Here is a 17,117-nt window from a genome sequence, read left to right as displayed (position 1 = left end):
CCCTGTTTTCTGCTTGAAGCTTTAGATGCTACAAAGAACAATGGTTTATAGACCCTCTGTTCTCTTCCTCTGGAAGTTTTTAGAAAAGGTCACAGTTCTCGTGGCTGCTGCTTTGACAGCAGAATTTAGTCCTTTGTGTTGACAGTGTCACACAGCCAACTTTGCTGACCCCATAGGCATCCCTTAGAGCAGATTTTGGCTCAGAGGCTGAAGTTCTACTTTTCTTCCTTATTTGAGGTGTCAGGTAGATCTGTTGGGTGAAATTTATGCCTTCATGTTCTGGTAGGCCAGACCTTATAATAAAAAACAACAACATTGCTTATTTAACCTCCATCTCTAAAATTTTCGTTGCCAGCTCTTGTGAGCTGTAAATTAGACCTGTCCACCCCACGGAAACTCTGGAGAAGTGACCTGAGGCTGACCTCCAAGCCAAGGGGCACTTCTTAGTGCTACCTGCATCCCAGTGACCAGGTCACCTGTATTAATATCTGAGCACATTGGATTCCCTCTTGTGAGGCCAGTGAAGCACAGACTGTCTAAGCTCCTCTTGGAAAAAGGCTTTGCCACATCAGTACGTTTGAATGGGAAGGGGAAGACCTGTTCGTGTTTGTTTTACAGCCCCTTTTATTGACTTGATTTATAGCCTGAGGCTGCGAGTTAATTGAGGTCCAGTCCAGGAGAGGGCACCTGGGAAGGGGAGGTGCTGCAGTGCCACCAAAGGGAAAACCCACGGGAAAGCGCTTGTATGAAGCACAATCTGTTGCAAGCTCTGGCCCTTGCTCTGTGACAGCAAGCTAAGCTCTTGCCACCAGAGCTGGTTGTTCTGGCTGAAGGAGCATCCTTAGCTCACTGTGGGTGGCAAGGGCCACGGGGCAGAGGTTAACCAAGAGAAGGTGCTTTTTCATGGTGTGCCCTTCATTAAAGCATCCTCCTGCCTGTCTCTTGTGGGTGAAACCTAGTCACCTGTATAAGTGCGACTGTCATCGCCTTCTCTAATGGAGACGTGATAGGGTTGTTCACATAGCCTGAAAGCAGTTGCTTTGCAGTGCACACCTCCTGGGCCTGCAGAGCAGATGCCAAGGCCAGCTCTTCTCTTTGGCACCCGACATGTGTGATACAGTGAATGATGCATGTTTATGTGCAGAGTGCGTGCACTGAGGCAGGCAAAGATGGACGGCTCTTACCCAGGTCAGCTGGCTCCAAGACAGGTCCGGGAAAGGGTTTCTTCAGCCCAGCGCTACCCTAACAAATGAAGAAGAGAAAATATTGCAGTGGGTGGCCAAGGACTAAACCTGTCATAAGCTGGGGAGTGGCAGATCAACCTGGAGGGGCTGGTTCACCCTTTTCTGTGTGAGAAACACTGTTGTGGCTGTGGGATTTTGCACAACTCCCTAGTGCAGGTGCCCTGAGCCTGCTCTGGTTGCTCCTGAGCTGTTGGGTATGGGGACAGGCTGGAGCTGAAAGGATGCTAGCAGCTCTGCCTGTTCTTCTGAGCTGGTGGAGCATGAAATCCATGTGCTGTCCCCACTGAAGCTGTGCTGAGAGAGCAGTGTTTCTATCCTATAAAAACCCCTGGTAGGCCCAGGGTAAAGTTACAGCAACTTCTCTTGCTAGGCTGGCTCTCCCACAAACACAAATGCCGCTCTCTTTCCTTTCAGCTATTTACAGCATGTGTGTATCATAAAATAGTACCACGCAGCCACTATGCCCTTCACAGGGAGACCCTTCCTTGCTCTGGGAAGGCCTTTTTAGCCTGATTTGTACCAGGGAGGGCAAAGGGACTAAAGATGCTGTCAGATGAACTGCAAAGCTTCCTTCCCTTCCCAGGCTTGCATGGAGCAGGTACTATGAAATCATACCTAGCACCCAGTCACTCCTTGGATGGCTAGTTCAGTAAACTCCAACTGAACAGGATGCAGCAGCCATGTGTTACAGGTATGGAAATGAAAAGAAAGTGAACTTGTTGAGTGATAAATATCCCAATGTCCTTGCATCCTAGTGGCACTATAAGGGATCAGCTAGCCCATCTCTCTCCTTCCACATAATGCTATCCTAAAGCTTGGCAAGGAAGGCTGGGTTTCTAGGGAGAGGCAATATCCTTTTTCAGATAAACTGATACAGCCAGGAAAAGCAGCAAACTTTGGATGCATGAACCCTTCTTAAAATCTTTGTATAATCTCAGTAAGCTTTTCCGTCTGTAGGATGTGTGATCTCATTTCTGGGCCTCAGAGGAATAGTTTGGGGATTTCTTTATTTGTCTTGCACAAGATTGGTACTGAGCACTGTAGATCAAATCCCCTTTGCTTCAGGAAGTCCTGTTATGAAGGAAGGCACATCTTGCAAGTGCCCCATGTCCTTTAGGCCCTAGTATTTGTACTGCAGCCCCATGATAAAGTTGTGCCTTGTCTGTTGTTTTGAACTACTTTATGCTGCTCTTTAGATGAGCCCCTTTAGAAAGGGGCCTTGCCGGAAATGAGAACCAATTTTGTAACTTAAATTTTGTCGGAATGGTGAAAAGAAATGTTGAGGTCAGCTAGGCCAGAGCAAGCAGGGGAAAGGTCTGGAGTTCAAAGGCTTCCACACCTTTAGCAAAGAGCCCCACTTCCGCTCTCCTCATCCCCTTCAGCAGCAGCAAGATGCTGCTGGACGAGGCAGCCCAATGGGTCCCTGTGAAGCTGAACCTCCCAAATTCTCAGCCTGCTGGTCAGCTTACTGGAGTTCTTTCTTCAGCAGGGATCTGTATTCCTAATTCATCACCAGCTGACATGAACAGGAAATAAAAAGAGCAATTTACCCTTCATTTCTCCTGTGCAATGAGCCCTTTTCTTTAAGCCATCAGCCTCTTTATCTCATGTCATCAGAGTGGCTGCAGTATAGCTTGTTTTCATCTGTCTCTGGACATCACTTGAACTTTCAGGGGACTTGTTTAGTCCCAGTCAGATAATCCCCTCTTTCACTCTGAACAAATAGAGTGCTCCTGGGCTGTGCTGCTCTTCCTCTGCCCCATTGTAGTGCAGGAATATAGGGGCTGATACACCTCGGTAAGTGCTGAGGGAACTGTTCATTGAAAACAAACCCACATATGCTGGTGATTTTTGACATGCCTGTGGCTGAGCCCTGCCCTTGGTGACTGGAGAGAGGCTGGGAGTGACAGGGATGCTGAGGTTCAGAATGGCACTCACAGTCATCCCGTGTGCATGATTTCATGGGTACCACATCGTCCCTTTGCAGATGTATGGCTGCATGGGATACGTGGTCAGACTGGGGAGAGGGAAGGAGTTTCCTACGCCAAGGGGTGAGCTGTGCATTGTGTTTGAGGCCTTCTGACACAGGCTGGCAGATGCCCGGGGTCTTTTTGTCCCCTGCTCGCTCCCGTCAGGTTGGTCCCGCTGGTCGGCAGAGGGCACCAGTCACCCGGAGAGAGGCCTTGGGATGCGCTTGCTCTGCCGCTTCTGCCGGCGAGCAAAGGAATAAAAAGGAACGTCCTGCGCTGGGGCAGGTTTCTCTGCAGTTCGGATAGAAACCTCCTCCAGCTGGATCTTCCCTCCGGTTGCTCACTCCGGCCAGCCTTGGGCGATGGCTCCAGGGGCTGTTCCCACAAAAGGATTCTTTGAATCTCATCGCCTGCCCACGGGGCTCGAACTCACAGACACGACTGTCCCTTGCTCATCTCTGCTGCTGGTGGCCTAAGCAAACGTTGTTGACAGAGTCATTGCCTGGATCAGAACCTTCTGCTTTTCCTTTGCTGAGTACTTCAGGTAGTCTGGAGATGTTTTACAGAGAACACTTTCCCAGATCAGGGTGCAGCTCTTCTGCATTTTTCTGTGCGAATTTCCATTAGACCAGGAGAGCAAACTTAAGAGTTAGCACTGGCTGTATGAGTGCTTCCTACTTAACCTTCACTTGGACTGTTTACTGTTCTTGTCTACAGGCACAAGTGAAAAAACACATGCTGTCCTGCAAGGGCAGCTTTGAAGCCAGACATGCTGCACTGACTGGCACTAATGGCATTCCTGGTACCTTTTTGCCCTGGTTTTAAAAGCATGTGGTATCTGAAAAGACATACCTTTTTCCTTGGTTTTGTTACATCTGAAACTCTTACTTCCCTCATGGCCTGCTGACTTCTTGTTGTATCACCTTTTTAATGTAGGCTCTGGCTCCCAGTTACACATAATTAAGCTGCTTCTGCAAAGACAACCTTATTTCCCTTTTCCCTGGTCTCATCTTTACACTAGATTTAAAGCATGTGTAATTGCAGGGGAATTTGATAGAAAGCTAAAAAGAAATAAATTTTCTTTTTTTCTGCAAATTATTTTCCCAACAGATGAGCAGTGGAGAGTGAAGCCATGTTCTCTTTTCATTTCGAATTGCTCAGCAGGCAGTGTATAGACAACCTTGCTGTCCCTCAGTGTGTGATCTAAATGAAGCAGTCCAGCCTTCAGAGTCCAAACCAGTTCTGACTGTCAGGCTTCAGTTGTTTTATAGCACCTCCCTGTCAGAGAGGCATGTGTTTCAGTACACCAGCTGCAGTGAAACTAGTGATGATATTGCACGCCTCCTGATTTATTGTCAGAAGTACCTTCTAATCTCGGTTTCATGTATGTAAGTCTGGAAGAATGGCACTGATTTTAGCAGACTTATTCCAGGTTCATGTGTTGTAACTGAGGTTGGGGTCAGGCTGACTGATGTCCCAGCTTTTGTTCTTTCGTGGATTTCTGTTACATTTTAATTCCATCTGTTGCTTTCTTAATTGTAGTTGATCAAGGATGAGCAATGAGTCATACAGGAAAGTCTCACGCATCTGCTCATGCATGTCACCTAAATCCCAAACCAAATCTGTCAGGTGTTTGATTTCTTTTTCATTCATTTCTATGTAGTGTGGCATTTTCTAGCTTGAACTGGAAAAGTAAAAGAGGCTGGAAGGCTACAACAGAGCTATTCCTTGGAGGTTTCTTTTTCTACATGGAAATGTGGGAAAGGATCTCTATTAGAAGCTATTTCTTTCCAGTGTTCTAGAGTGTTATTCCTCAAACTATAGAAGTATAATGTAACTGACTTTGAGTTATGTGGCTGATTAAAACAAGGAAGGTTTGGCTCAGTGTTGGAAATGACAGACAAATTTCTAACTGTATTGAATTGCTATTGATACTGGCACACTATTTAATTTGTGTAAACAAAGAATCTTTGTACGAGCCAGTACATAAGTGTTTATCTTAAATTCATTGATTATATACAAATGCTGGGCATCTCTAGATGTGCTTTTCCAAAACCAAATTGAAGATGCTTTTGTAAACTCCAGAAGGCAACATCGCTTCTGGAAATATGTAAAGCTGGTGGGTTGGGAGTAGTGAGTTTTGTAATGTGGTCTATATAGATCTACTGGTTGTGGATCAAACCAAGAATGTGTTTGTGGATGAAGGGATGAGGCACAGAGAACGAACCACAGGTGATTTAGATTAAGGTAGGTTTCTCTGGCCATGATTTAATTTCATATATGTTCCTCAAAACACTTTATTTGATCAGGAGAGCAGGTCTTACATATTTGTATCTTCAGTATGCCACCAGCAAAGTCTGTCTACGTCTCTTCAACTCTTAGCTTGCTGGTTTTGTTTCTGGAGTCAATTGTCCCAGAATGGTCCATTTCTTCATTACTGCCCTGATTTCTTTCATCTCCACATAGTTGTCACTGACTAGATTGCCTGTACTGTGGAAAGTTAAATAACTTAGCTTCATGCTTTGGATTTGGCTGGTGAAGAGCATGTGAGCTCAGAGCTGATGTTTTCTGTTGGCACCTGCTGTTCATCCACATCTGGCTATTGCTAAAACTCTGACACAGGAAAGTGGTTTCAGTCTTCTGGGCTGGAGTCAATGTTTAGATTGTACTGTTTCTGCTTCATGGAAAATCTTGGTGCAGGAAAATATTTCCAGGAAATGGTATTACTTCTAGTGCAACCTGGAAAGAAACACTAGAATATTACCTTTGTGAAAATTGTGTTTCACTCCTGAGTGTCGGATTCTGCTATAGAAAGTGCTTTTTACAAGATAAATACTTCCCAGGATGTGATGCTGTCAGAGGAGATTGTCCTTTGGATGCTTGCTGTGGAAGAGACTTCATGGATTCACTAATACGTGGTTTAACACTCTACACCAAGATCCTGTGAGTGAATTTTCTAATCACAGTTTAACACAGGACTGTATAGAAAAGTCAAAGGATGCTTTTGTTTAACCATCACCATTTTAAATGCTGAAGGTTGTCTTGATTTTATTATAGTTGCAAAAGCTTTTTGGTTTAGGTGTTTTAATTTGGCAGGCTTGAGTGAATGCCAAGGGGAGGTAGTGAAAATGCTCTTTTGATGTTCTCATGCCATCTTGTTTGCACAAGTGGCTGTGCCACAGGTTGGATTTGTTACAGAGGAATGAGGGCAAGAGCTAAGATATTACATGTTGTGAAGAAACAAGAAACCAAAAAGGATGAGTTCTCATGTCCTTCATACTTGGTAGTGTTTCTTAGGAATAATCCCAGTTTGTGTGTGTAGTCCAGTCTTAGAGCATTTACTGCAAAATAGGAGCCAAAACCATGTAAGTATTATGCTTTTTCTCTTGGTTCTGTGACTACCTATAGCTGTGATCTGCCAGGTACCACAGACTGTGGGTTTCAGAAATGTTTTGAATCAAATGCTGTGAACCCTGTGGCTTTCTTGGGAGAAATGTCTTCTCTGGTGGCACAGGGTCGATGGGGTTTGGGGTTGTTTTATGCCCAAGACAGAGAGTTCCACATTCAGCTTTGCATGGTTTAAAATAAGCCATGTTTGTTGGTTGATTTGGGTTGTGTTGTTTTTTGGTTGTTGTTGTTTTGTTTTGTTTTTTAATGGTGCTGCTGATATAAGAGGTGGTGGGGAATACAGAACTCTGGTACAAAGAGAAACCCTGTAATGACAGCACTGCCCCAAAGGGACTGTGAGGACCGAGGGCAGAGAGAGGGAAACAGCCCACACAGCTAATTGAAAGCGCATCTTCCCATCAGTCATGGGACTTGCCCATCAATCATTCTGGCACCAACAGGATCTGACATCAGTAGGGAATTAAATAAGCTCCTCTCTCTTTAGGGACCTGCTGATGGAAACCCATAGGGGGGAAGTGAGCAGAGAAGACCAGGAAGCGTGTGCATGGGGGAGGAAGAGTCTCGGCAGTCCCCTGGGATGGTGCAAGTCTGTGTCCTTCCTCTTTCTCACACCAGCCTGTACAGCTGAAGGGATTTTTCACTGAGTCCCCAAAAAGGTGAATTTAAAGCTGGTAACACGCTAAGCTCACCTTGGTTTAAATAAACAAACTGCAATAACAGTATCCTGTGGTGAGTGCCATGAAAGCTGAGTGATGCTCTGTGCAGCTGAAAAGTAGTGTTCACTCTTGGGTGAAATTAGTGTCATGGGACTACAGTAACTGAGAGGTGAATCTGGACCAAGGTGTCAGAGCAAAACACTGCAAAGAGAAAGTGGACTAGAGTAGAGGGTTAGAAGCCGAGACTCTGTTTTCTAATCTGCTGTGGATCTGTCTCTATGGCGAATTAGGATATTACAGATGGGATCTGGCTGAAATCAGGGGGTCAGTGCAGATAAAGTGACTTGTATCTCCATTGGCTGGGCTATCACCAGTCAGTCGGCTGAAGTGGGTAAGTGTCAGCATGCGTGCACGTGTGCTTGTGTGGAGGGGTGCTGAGCAGCTGGAAACCATTCAGGCACTGACAAGTCCCCTGATGGACCTCTCCTGACATGGAGCCGCTTTGGTTTCAGGAAAGCCAAAGAGAACCTGTCACTAATTAGACACACAGCTAATTAACGAGAAGCAAACAAAGAGCAGCAGCTTGTGTTTTGGGAAAGCTCAGCTTTAGTAGCCAAGGACGTCTGCTCCTCCTTTTCAAACCATTTCAAAAACAAACAAAGCGGGGAGACTTGCATTTCAAAGCAGTGCAAACACTGCCAACCTCAGAAAGCCTTCCAGAAGGGACACCCAAGAGTGGGATTTAGCAGTGAAAGGAAAAAGGGCTTTCCAGGTGCAACGAGACCTTCCCTGTCCCTAGACCAGAGCCCTCTGAATCCCCAGTGTGCATCTCTTATCCATTAGCTTTTAATTTTTCTTTTTCCAAATAAACACTCCTGTTAAAATTTTGGGTGAGTGGATGAGGGAGAAAGGCAGGTGTGGAAACATGAGCTGCCATTTTGTGCTTTGCTGCTTCCCAGGTCTTACAGAGGTGTGTGGTGTTTCAATTTAAAACCTTTTTTTCGCATTGTTTTTATTGATGTTGTATGCTGCTTTATTATTGCAGGGTTGGCTAGAAGGGTAAATCATAGAATCATAGAGTAACATAAAAAAGGAAAAATTACCTAGGCTATATAAACAGATGCTCTAGAGTGGATGAGGCCAGGTTGGAGCGCTAATATCTCTAACAAGAGAAGTGTGCTTTCAGGACAGGAGGAATCCGAAGCTGTGATCCTAGTTATGAGTCCTCCAGTGACCCTGAGACAGCTTGCTTTAGGACCCAGTCCTCCAATTAGCCTTGTCAGGGTCCCAAGTCCTGCTCAAAGCAATAGTTTTTGACTGCCTCCATATATACCAGTGCTTGCAGGATTCATTAACTGAGGTTTGCAAAGTGTTTTGAACATAAAACACGGCAAGAATGCCAAGTTATATGATATTTGGTATATTTCCTAAAGCCGTGGATGTAATTAAAGGAGAATCCTAGCTTTCAAAAACCAAGGCAGTTTCTAGCCCTCCTTGTCATAGGAAAAAAAAATCTGGAAAACAGGACTCAAGGCTCAGAAATTTAAAAGAAAACAACCTAACAAGTTATGCAATCTTAATACTACTCTCATGGGTTTGCGGACTAAATCATAAAATTGAGTACTTGGGTTTGGCACTATGTCGCTATGCTTTAAACATTTATTAAAAGAAAATGCATGTTTAATCTTCTCATGCATTCAATATAGAAATAATTGTCTTTATCACCACTGTCTAATGTGAAAATTTAGCATGGCATTTGCCCTCAGATCAGTCTATCAGCATACCTTTGTCTATTTTCTTCTTCCATCTTGGAGGATGGACCGTGTTCCTGGTTAGGGAAAAGGCTGGGAGTTGTGGGTTCAGTCCCAGTGCTGTCAGTGGCTTACTGGACGAGCATCCTGTGGTCCTGCTGGGATCAGAGTCCCCAGCCCCACAGGGGTGGGAGCAGGCGTTGGCTCTCTACCAGGCTGCAGGGTGGAATGAACGATACCTCCCTGCTTCCATGGGCTGCTGCAGTGTTTAGCTCATGAGTGTTTTTAAGGCACTCTAACCCCTTTGGCCAGAAGGAGTTATCAGAGCACCTGGTGTAACACTGCAGTAGATCACCACATGCATTTACATTAGGTACTTCTTTTCAGCACTCATCTGATTTTGCTGCTTTATGTCCTGATTTGAAATTGCCTTATGCTCTGCTATCAGCTTAGGTGTTTATTGCTGTCAAAGGACCTGTTCAAAGAATCAGCAAAGCCACAGCAGGATTCCTTCTAAGATCATTTTGGCTCAGATCTCAAACATGTACCAGTAATTAAAAAAAAAAAAAAAGGGAGGGGAAAAAAAAATAAGGCAATGGCTTCAGGTTACAAGAAATAAGGAGCATATCAACTTTTCCAGACACAGATTGATTCTGCTGTGCCTCTCCCCATGAATATCCTTAGCTTCTATGAAAAAGCTATTGGAGGCATATATGTGAAGCATCATTGTGTGGCACTTCTGTTTCTCTTTCTGGGATGCTACTTAGCTTTTTTATTATTGAGATACTGCAAAAACCCAGCGAGGTACAAAGCAGGATAAGAATATTATGAGAATTTTCTAACCAGACAGCACACATTGACTGAGGGCTGTTTCAGATAGCATCAGATTTCTTTAGCCTACTCAGAGCTTGAAAATGTGCCCTTGACTTCAGCCCACAGGAACGTGGGCTTGTGCTGCTTTATTGTCTAATGGATCTTTCACTTGATCTCTTCATACAAACACGTTGAGCATGTGCTTGGGTCACTTAGAGAAAACTGAACCCCACTCATGTTCTTAGAGTGTAATCCCTTAATATTGATTACTGTGTTGCACAGGGGCAACAGGTAACAAAATCCATGTGGATTCAGACTGGCAGCTGATCGTCCCACACACGCACGGTTCAGCTGGTGAGCTCTTTGCAGTGTTGGAACTGCTTTGCCTAATCGCTTACCACTGATGTATGAAACACATAAATATGTTAGAATAGAAATACTGGATTGCAGCAGTTGTTCATATGAAGTGAACAGATGCAATGGAGTGTGTTCCTCTCTAGATTTATCTTGTAGGCAGCTCATGTTTAGCTTTTGCCAGTTCATGTTAGACCGGAGCAGGGTAACCTTTAAGCCAGTGCGTGATAAAAGTATTTTGTTAAATAAAGGCAAGTAACCAACTATAAAATGTATGGGGGAGCAAAATAATTATTTGTAAAAACAGCTTTCCACTGACCAGAACAACTCTTTGATTGGATTTTAAATGTGGCTAGGGCCATATCTTCCATTTCCTGACTTTTTTTTTTTTTTGACTTAATGGCAATCCCATTCTTGTCTGCGGCTTTTGGGGACTATGCAATTTTAATTTGTAATTGAAGTGATTTTTGGGTGATACATTACACACTTGGGTCTGAAGGGAGATAAGTATCCCCAGAACTGTTGTAGCCTGAGGCTGATTTCTAAATATAAAGTATCCTGAGATGATCTGTAATGTTTGTGTCTCCTTGGTTCAGTTTAATGGGAGCTCAAATGCTGGAGGTGTGAAATACGGGAAAATGGACTGATGGGAACCCTTACAAACACTTGAGTCAAGATGAGTGAGTGGTTAAAGGTATGGTCTAGTACTTGGTGGTTGCTGGGCTATAAAGGGGCATCTTGTGGGGGGAAGGAAAGGAGATACCAACTGGCTTTCTACTCTACCTCCAAATATAGCAAGTGCAGATTTTGCACCCAGATGGGTAGAGCTGCACATACAATACTGCTCATGCAATAGCCATGCACTAGAGTATGAAGGTGCAATCCAAGACACTCATGGGAAATGTGTCCTTTAAGACCACTGTATCATGTTACTCCCAAAAAAAAAAAAAAAAAAAAAAAAAAAAAGAGAGAGAGAGAGATGCTCTCAGGTTCATCTTACATGAACCATTTGCCAGTTCTCTACTGTTTGATAATTAAGAGTATTTCTGTTAACAGTCCCACATGCACCCCTTAAATGAGCCTGTGATTTCTAAAAGCTATATTCCCAGCAAAATAATTCAAATTATTTTGATGCTGTCATTTCCCAGCTAGATACCCTGAGACTGGGTTTTTTCACAGCATTTTTATTCGGGGTTGTTTTGGCATGAATTTCAAATCAGAATGCATCAGTATCTCCAGGCTATCTTGAGGATCTGATCTAAGAGGCATCTTCACACTTACCCTAAAAGGTTGGAGACAGTATGTGCTGTTAGCTCATGTAAGACCTACGGGTTTGTAATAGACTCGCACTTACAGGTCACTAAGGATCCCTTACTGGCTAGTGAAAAAGTGACCTTGGCTGTAATGCCAAATGCTGCTGAGAATAATTATATTCATCAGGATATTAATGACTTGCACTTAAAAATTGTGGTTTCCTTTGGGACAAGATAGTCTCAGGGACAACTGTGTTTGAACACGACAGCAAGTGAAGAAATAAAAATCTGACGCGCTGAAGGGCTTTATATACATAGCATTTCAGACTGACATTGCTGGCAGATAATATGTTGTTGCTTAGGATATGACAGATCTGTTATTAATTATTAGTTACTTGTTAGCTTAATCTATTTCTTCACTCGGTTCTGTTGTATTACACTCAGTATGTAATACTTGGGTCTTCATCCAGACTTAAACTTTCCCCCTCTTCTCACTTCTCTTCGGCTTCTAGAGATTATGAACTGGGACAAGGTTTGTTAATTTATTAACCTAGGGCTGTTTAAAAACCTATTTGTTGAGATGCTTAGGGAGAGGAGAGGTAAGTCACCAGCCAGCTGGTGATCTTGGCCACCACCTACATAAAAAAGACCACCAGATTTCATCAAATGATTCTTGCATCAGCCCCTCATCTTTTAGCTGACCAATTACTATTAGAAACCAGCATTTACAGAGCAGGGAATCCTATATTTTCTTAAGGCAAATGCCTTTTTAGTCTGGATTTATAATGAGAAGTTATGCTACTTTTTACCATTTTCTGAGCAGAGCAGGCACAGGAGGGCATTCCTTTAGATTTTCTCCCACTTGAGACATATTCAAGATAAATGTACACTGGCAGTGTTGCAAATGGAGACTTTGCACAGCTCTACATGTTCTCCTTCTCCCTGCCTCTTTCAAAGTTCAACAGATGTGATCAGATCAGGAGATTCGGTGTCTAAGTGATCTGGTTTACATGAGAGCAGCCCAAACCCTGGACATTTGCAAACTCTCATTTCTGAAGCTGCTTTTTCAAAGTTTGGCTCCCCTGTCCCCAGATCTTGTTTTTCATGCTGTATTTTAATAGCCAGAGTTGGGGCCACAGATTACAGGAATTTAAACTGCCACCTTATAAAATGTTAGAAGAATCTAGTGAGACATTCAGAACATGATTGAATTGGAGCCAGCTGGAAACAGAATACAGGAGGTGGATTTTCTCCTGGGGAGGTGTTAATAATTCCTGGTAAAGATCAAAATGAAGGACAGTTGGGTTGATTTTGGATGGCACATGGCTTTGCATGAAGAGAACCTTTCTTCAGGCACAGTTTAACATCAGGATGTTTTTTTGCTTTCTAGTGGAGATCCACTTTCCTGTTTGGTTTGCCCCCCCGGGACAGTGTATTTGCAGGTATGTGCTGTCCCTAGGGCATGCCACCTGGGCACCTAGAGAATTGCATGTGAGGCCCAGAGACATCAGTTCCAATCCCAGACTTGCTTAGTCCCACGAGGCAAGCAGAGCTCTGGAGGGGATCTCAGGAGTGGCTGGCAGCACAGTGCATGGGTAATGTTTCATCCTGTAGCTTGAACCTTTGAGTTTCGTCCCTAGCTGCTCATGCTACTCTTTTATGCTCATCGGCACTGATCTGCCCTAGTGCCTTGAGACAAGGGTGCACCAGCCCTTAGGAGTTACCAATAGATTAAAGGTGCAACAGTCACCAAACTCCAAGGCAGAAGACTTTGCCCATTGGTGCAGGGAGTAAAGATCCTCATTCAAAGTCTGACAGCTGAAAATCTTATTTCACTGGTACAGCCAGCTCAGCAGTGTGCTTGGGCATGTGCTTAGCTTTGGCATTTTGCTCAGAGGGCCTTAATCATATGCTGAAACGCTTTTCTGCTTTGATGCAGAAGGATGGCACAAATGGTTGTACCACATGCATCAGTGCATTAGACTAACGGTTTTACTAGATGGGGAGGGATGGGAAGTCCGTGAAGCTTGTCAGAACTTTTAATCACTAGCAGGGTGGGGAAAGGAAAAACACTTGAATAATTTTTGCATTAGCTTAAGGAAAAAAAAGTGAATCAATTAGATTCCTTACAACAGAATGATAGCTGAGTTTGCTGCTGGATCTCTGATGTTTGCCAAGCAATCTCTATGGCAGCAAATACAGCACAACTGCTGTCAGGTGTGAGCACACACAGAGGCTAGGTAAGGAAATTTCAGGTATGCAGGATTTGCTACGCAAATATTCACCATGAACAACGTCAAGGAACCAGAACACAGAGGATTCTTCTGCTTTTCTCAAAAAGTTGTAGAAACCCTTTTTTTAAAGGGATGAGAAAGACCAAGCACTTAGGTGTCTACTGCTGCCCACTGTGCTTTGAACATGAAAAACATCCCCAGCTGTAGCTCATTTATTTTCCTGGCCCTGGTTGTGCCTTTTCTGATGAAATAAGTAACCAAAGCTCACTAGGTCACTTATGAATAAAGGGAGGAAGAGACTTCATTTATCCTCACATGAGGTGCAAAGACGAGGAAGCCATTCCTCAGTGACTGCGTTGCTTTGGCTTCAGTCATTTTTCTTCCCTATTACCCTGATCCCTAGTGCATGTTGTACATGTCTACAGGATAGATAAACTACCTCCTCTTTGCATGCAGGGTGCCTGCAGGAGGCTTCAAACCAGGTGCTTTTGCTGTGGTTTTTGTGCAGGATTTGTGTACATGATGCAAGAGGAGTTATTTCATTCTGCTTTTTTTTTTCCTGCAGTGAGCCCAGTCTGCACCAGCAATGCCTCAGGACAGTGATAATTCCAGGGTCTTTGTTTGATACACTGAAATTCACTTTCCTCCTCCTCCTAGTGCTGGCTGGCCCTGAGCTAGCCGTGGCAGACACTAGCAAAGAGATTCATTGCAAGTCCTTTTATCCTATGCTATTCTATAATGTCCCTGTATATTGCTGAACAGCCATTATGGTCTCCTCCACCCCAAAACAGTAATTGAAAAAAGAACTTGCTGGAACTCACATTTTTCCTTCTGAGGTCTGATGAATGTCAGGTTACAACCTAGTGTTTCCATCCAGAATATCAGGGCATATGGACTACTAGGGATGTGCTTCTCATCCTTCAGTGTCTTCTGTGTGGAAGATACTGCTCTGAAGAGGTTCATAGAAGAAGTAAGGCTCTTATACTTCAACCACTTTCCTTCAAAGAATTTAAAGCTGCAGCCATATGTGATTCAAAGTAGCTCCTCATTTTGACCAGCCTCCCCATTTTCATCAGTTCACCTGAGTTTTATGTACATTCAGGTGTATTTAGATGACCTGTTAGGTTGTTTAATGTAAGGCAAATGCCACACATTTGTGTGCTTATTGTAATGCCCTGGTTATTTCTAAACCTTCAAAATACCTGATGATCTTTCAGGTTGTATTAGCAACTAGAAGCCCCAGAATCTCATTGTCCTGCAGCTAAATAAACATATCACAACGTACCTGTCAAGTACAGCACATGCTTTATCAGTGTATAGTGTCTAAGTACTTACAGGAATCATCTGTTTGCTCTTTACTCAGAGAAGTTTTGCTCGGTGTTGTCCCTTTCTAAAGCTAAAGGGACAATTTGTCTTTACCAGAAAAGGATCTCAGTTTAAACATGTATGTTTTTCTAAGTTACCAGTATCCATATGTACTTTTTGAGGCAGTGTGGTGATTATGCGACAAGATTTCAATTTTTGTTGCAGAAGGCTTTTTGCCAGTTTTTTAAAGCCTTAAGAGAAATTTTTTTGCAGGGGCTTGGTAAGAAAATGTTCTTTATTGTTTCAACATGTCTTGGGACAAATAGAAACTGGTCCTGAGGCAAGACAGTATTCAGAATTAAATTAATTCTCTTAAATATGTTATTCCAAGATACTATTTATATTGATGTGTTCCCCAAAGTGTTCATGGTACTGTTGGTGGTGTGTCCCCTCCTTTAATTGATATTGTCTTATTCAGTTGATTGGAAATGAGAGCAGATGAATTTTACCTTAATTTCATTCCCTTCAGACAGTAACCTGGAGATACTTGGTACTTATTCTGCTGCATATGTTTTGCAAGCTTGGATTCACCCTTGCCCATACACCAATACGTTATTATTTATTGAGTGCAGTGCATTAATGAAAAGTGGCACAGCTCAGTGTGTGCTTGGTTTTACCAGCATGTGGGAAGAGGCAGACCTTGCTTTCTGTAGTTTGTATACTGGGGATGGACATCTTTGAAAAAATTTTGGGGCTGCCTCCTCCTGTTCCCACTGTGGTGTCATGACACTATGTTTTTCCATGCAGAAGGTGGAACTGCCACGTTTACGCTGAGACACAAGTTCACAAAGACTGTGACTTGGCCATAATCTCAAAGGAACTGAAAAGTAGAGCTGAGACATAAGCTTGGAGCTTATGCCTTAACCGTGCTGTTTCAGATAGTCAATAGCTAAGGTACAGGACAGGATTCTGAGAGATGAGAGACTTGCCAAGAGGTCAAGGGTAGGAGGATATTACAAGGCTTCCCAGTTGGTTCTCTGTGCTACACATCCTCCTGGGAAGCAGCACTTATGGGACAGAAAAGCACCTGGGGCTTAGCACCACTTGCTGGTTAATCTCTACCCTGTGTGTGTGCAGCTGGGATTCCTCAAAAGCACAAAGCACTGAGGAACCCAGGGCTCTGCCAGTGTATGGGAGAGAAAAACACACAGATACCTGGGAAGGGAGAAGAGGTGTCTCTCTGGAGAAGCAAGAAGAGAGGCTGGGAAGTTTCCAAGAGGCAGTTCCAGGCTTGCTAACCTGTATTCTCCAGTGTGCCAAACAGCACTGTAGAAGTCTATGATTGCAGCAAGGGCTGCTAACAGATATGGCTTATGGCTCTATTCACCTGCAATGCACAAATATGGTACAAGGTGCTGCTTTGTAAACTCGATTACAGGGTTGGGAAGATTTGTTTGTTGTGTATTGCCAAGTCCCAGCTGTTCCCTCTCATTGCCTACAGCAAGGAAACTGCTCTGTGGGGACAGTGCAAGTCAACTACAGGGGTGCTCGCCACCATGAAGTGTCAAATACCAACCCAGCTGTGGGTGACAGTCTGGCAGAATGAAGCAATGGGGAGGTGAGGGTTAGCTGCTTGAGCCTGGTAGGGTGTCCAGAGGGACACAGCTCTTTGGATGGGCATTTGCAGATTTATGGAGCTAGATAAGCATCAGTGAAGATGAGTAACAATGCCACACAAGGTGAAAGAAAACTGCTTCCAGGAATATGAGTTGTAAGAAGAACATAGAATATAATGTCAGAAATAGTGTCTCTTTGAGCCCTGTAGGTATCTGGCAACAAAAATGTATTGATTAGCTGACATTCTTGATAACAGATGCTAACAAAGAGAGCCTGTACTAGGCTGATTTTTATACTGAGTCATGGCTTGTGCATTGGAAATTACTGGAAGGAAATTCCTGAAGTCTTATATTCATATGGGCCCTGCTCCTGTTTCTGCAGCTGAGCCCCTCTCACCTGGAAGGGCAAATGGGAGCGGTACTTCCCTCTTGTCCATTCAGAAAAAGTGATCTGCTTTCCTCTTAGCAGATCTCTAGCGCTGCACTTCCCCTTCTTGTTCTTCTGCCTTTTGT

The sequence above is a fragment of the Caloenas nicobarica genome, chromosome 16 (assembly GCF_036013445.1).
Source record: "Caloenas nicobarica isolate bCalNic1 chromosome 16, bCalNic1.hap1, whole genome shotgun sequence".
Taxonomy (NCBI): Eukaryota; Metazoa; Chordata; class Aves; order Columbiformes; family Columbidae; genus Caloenas; species Caloenas nicobarica.
This window is presented reverse-complemented; position numbering follows the sequence as displayed.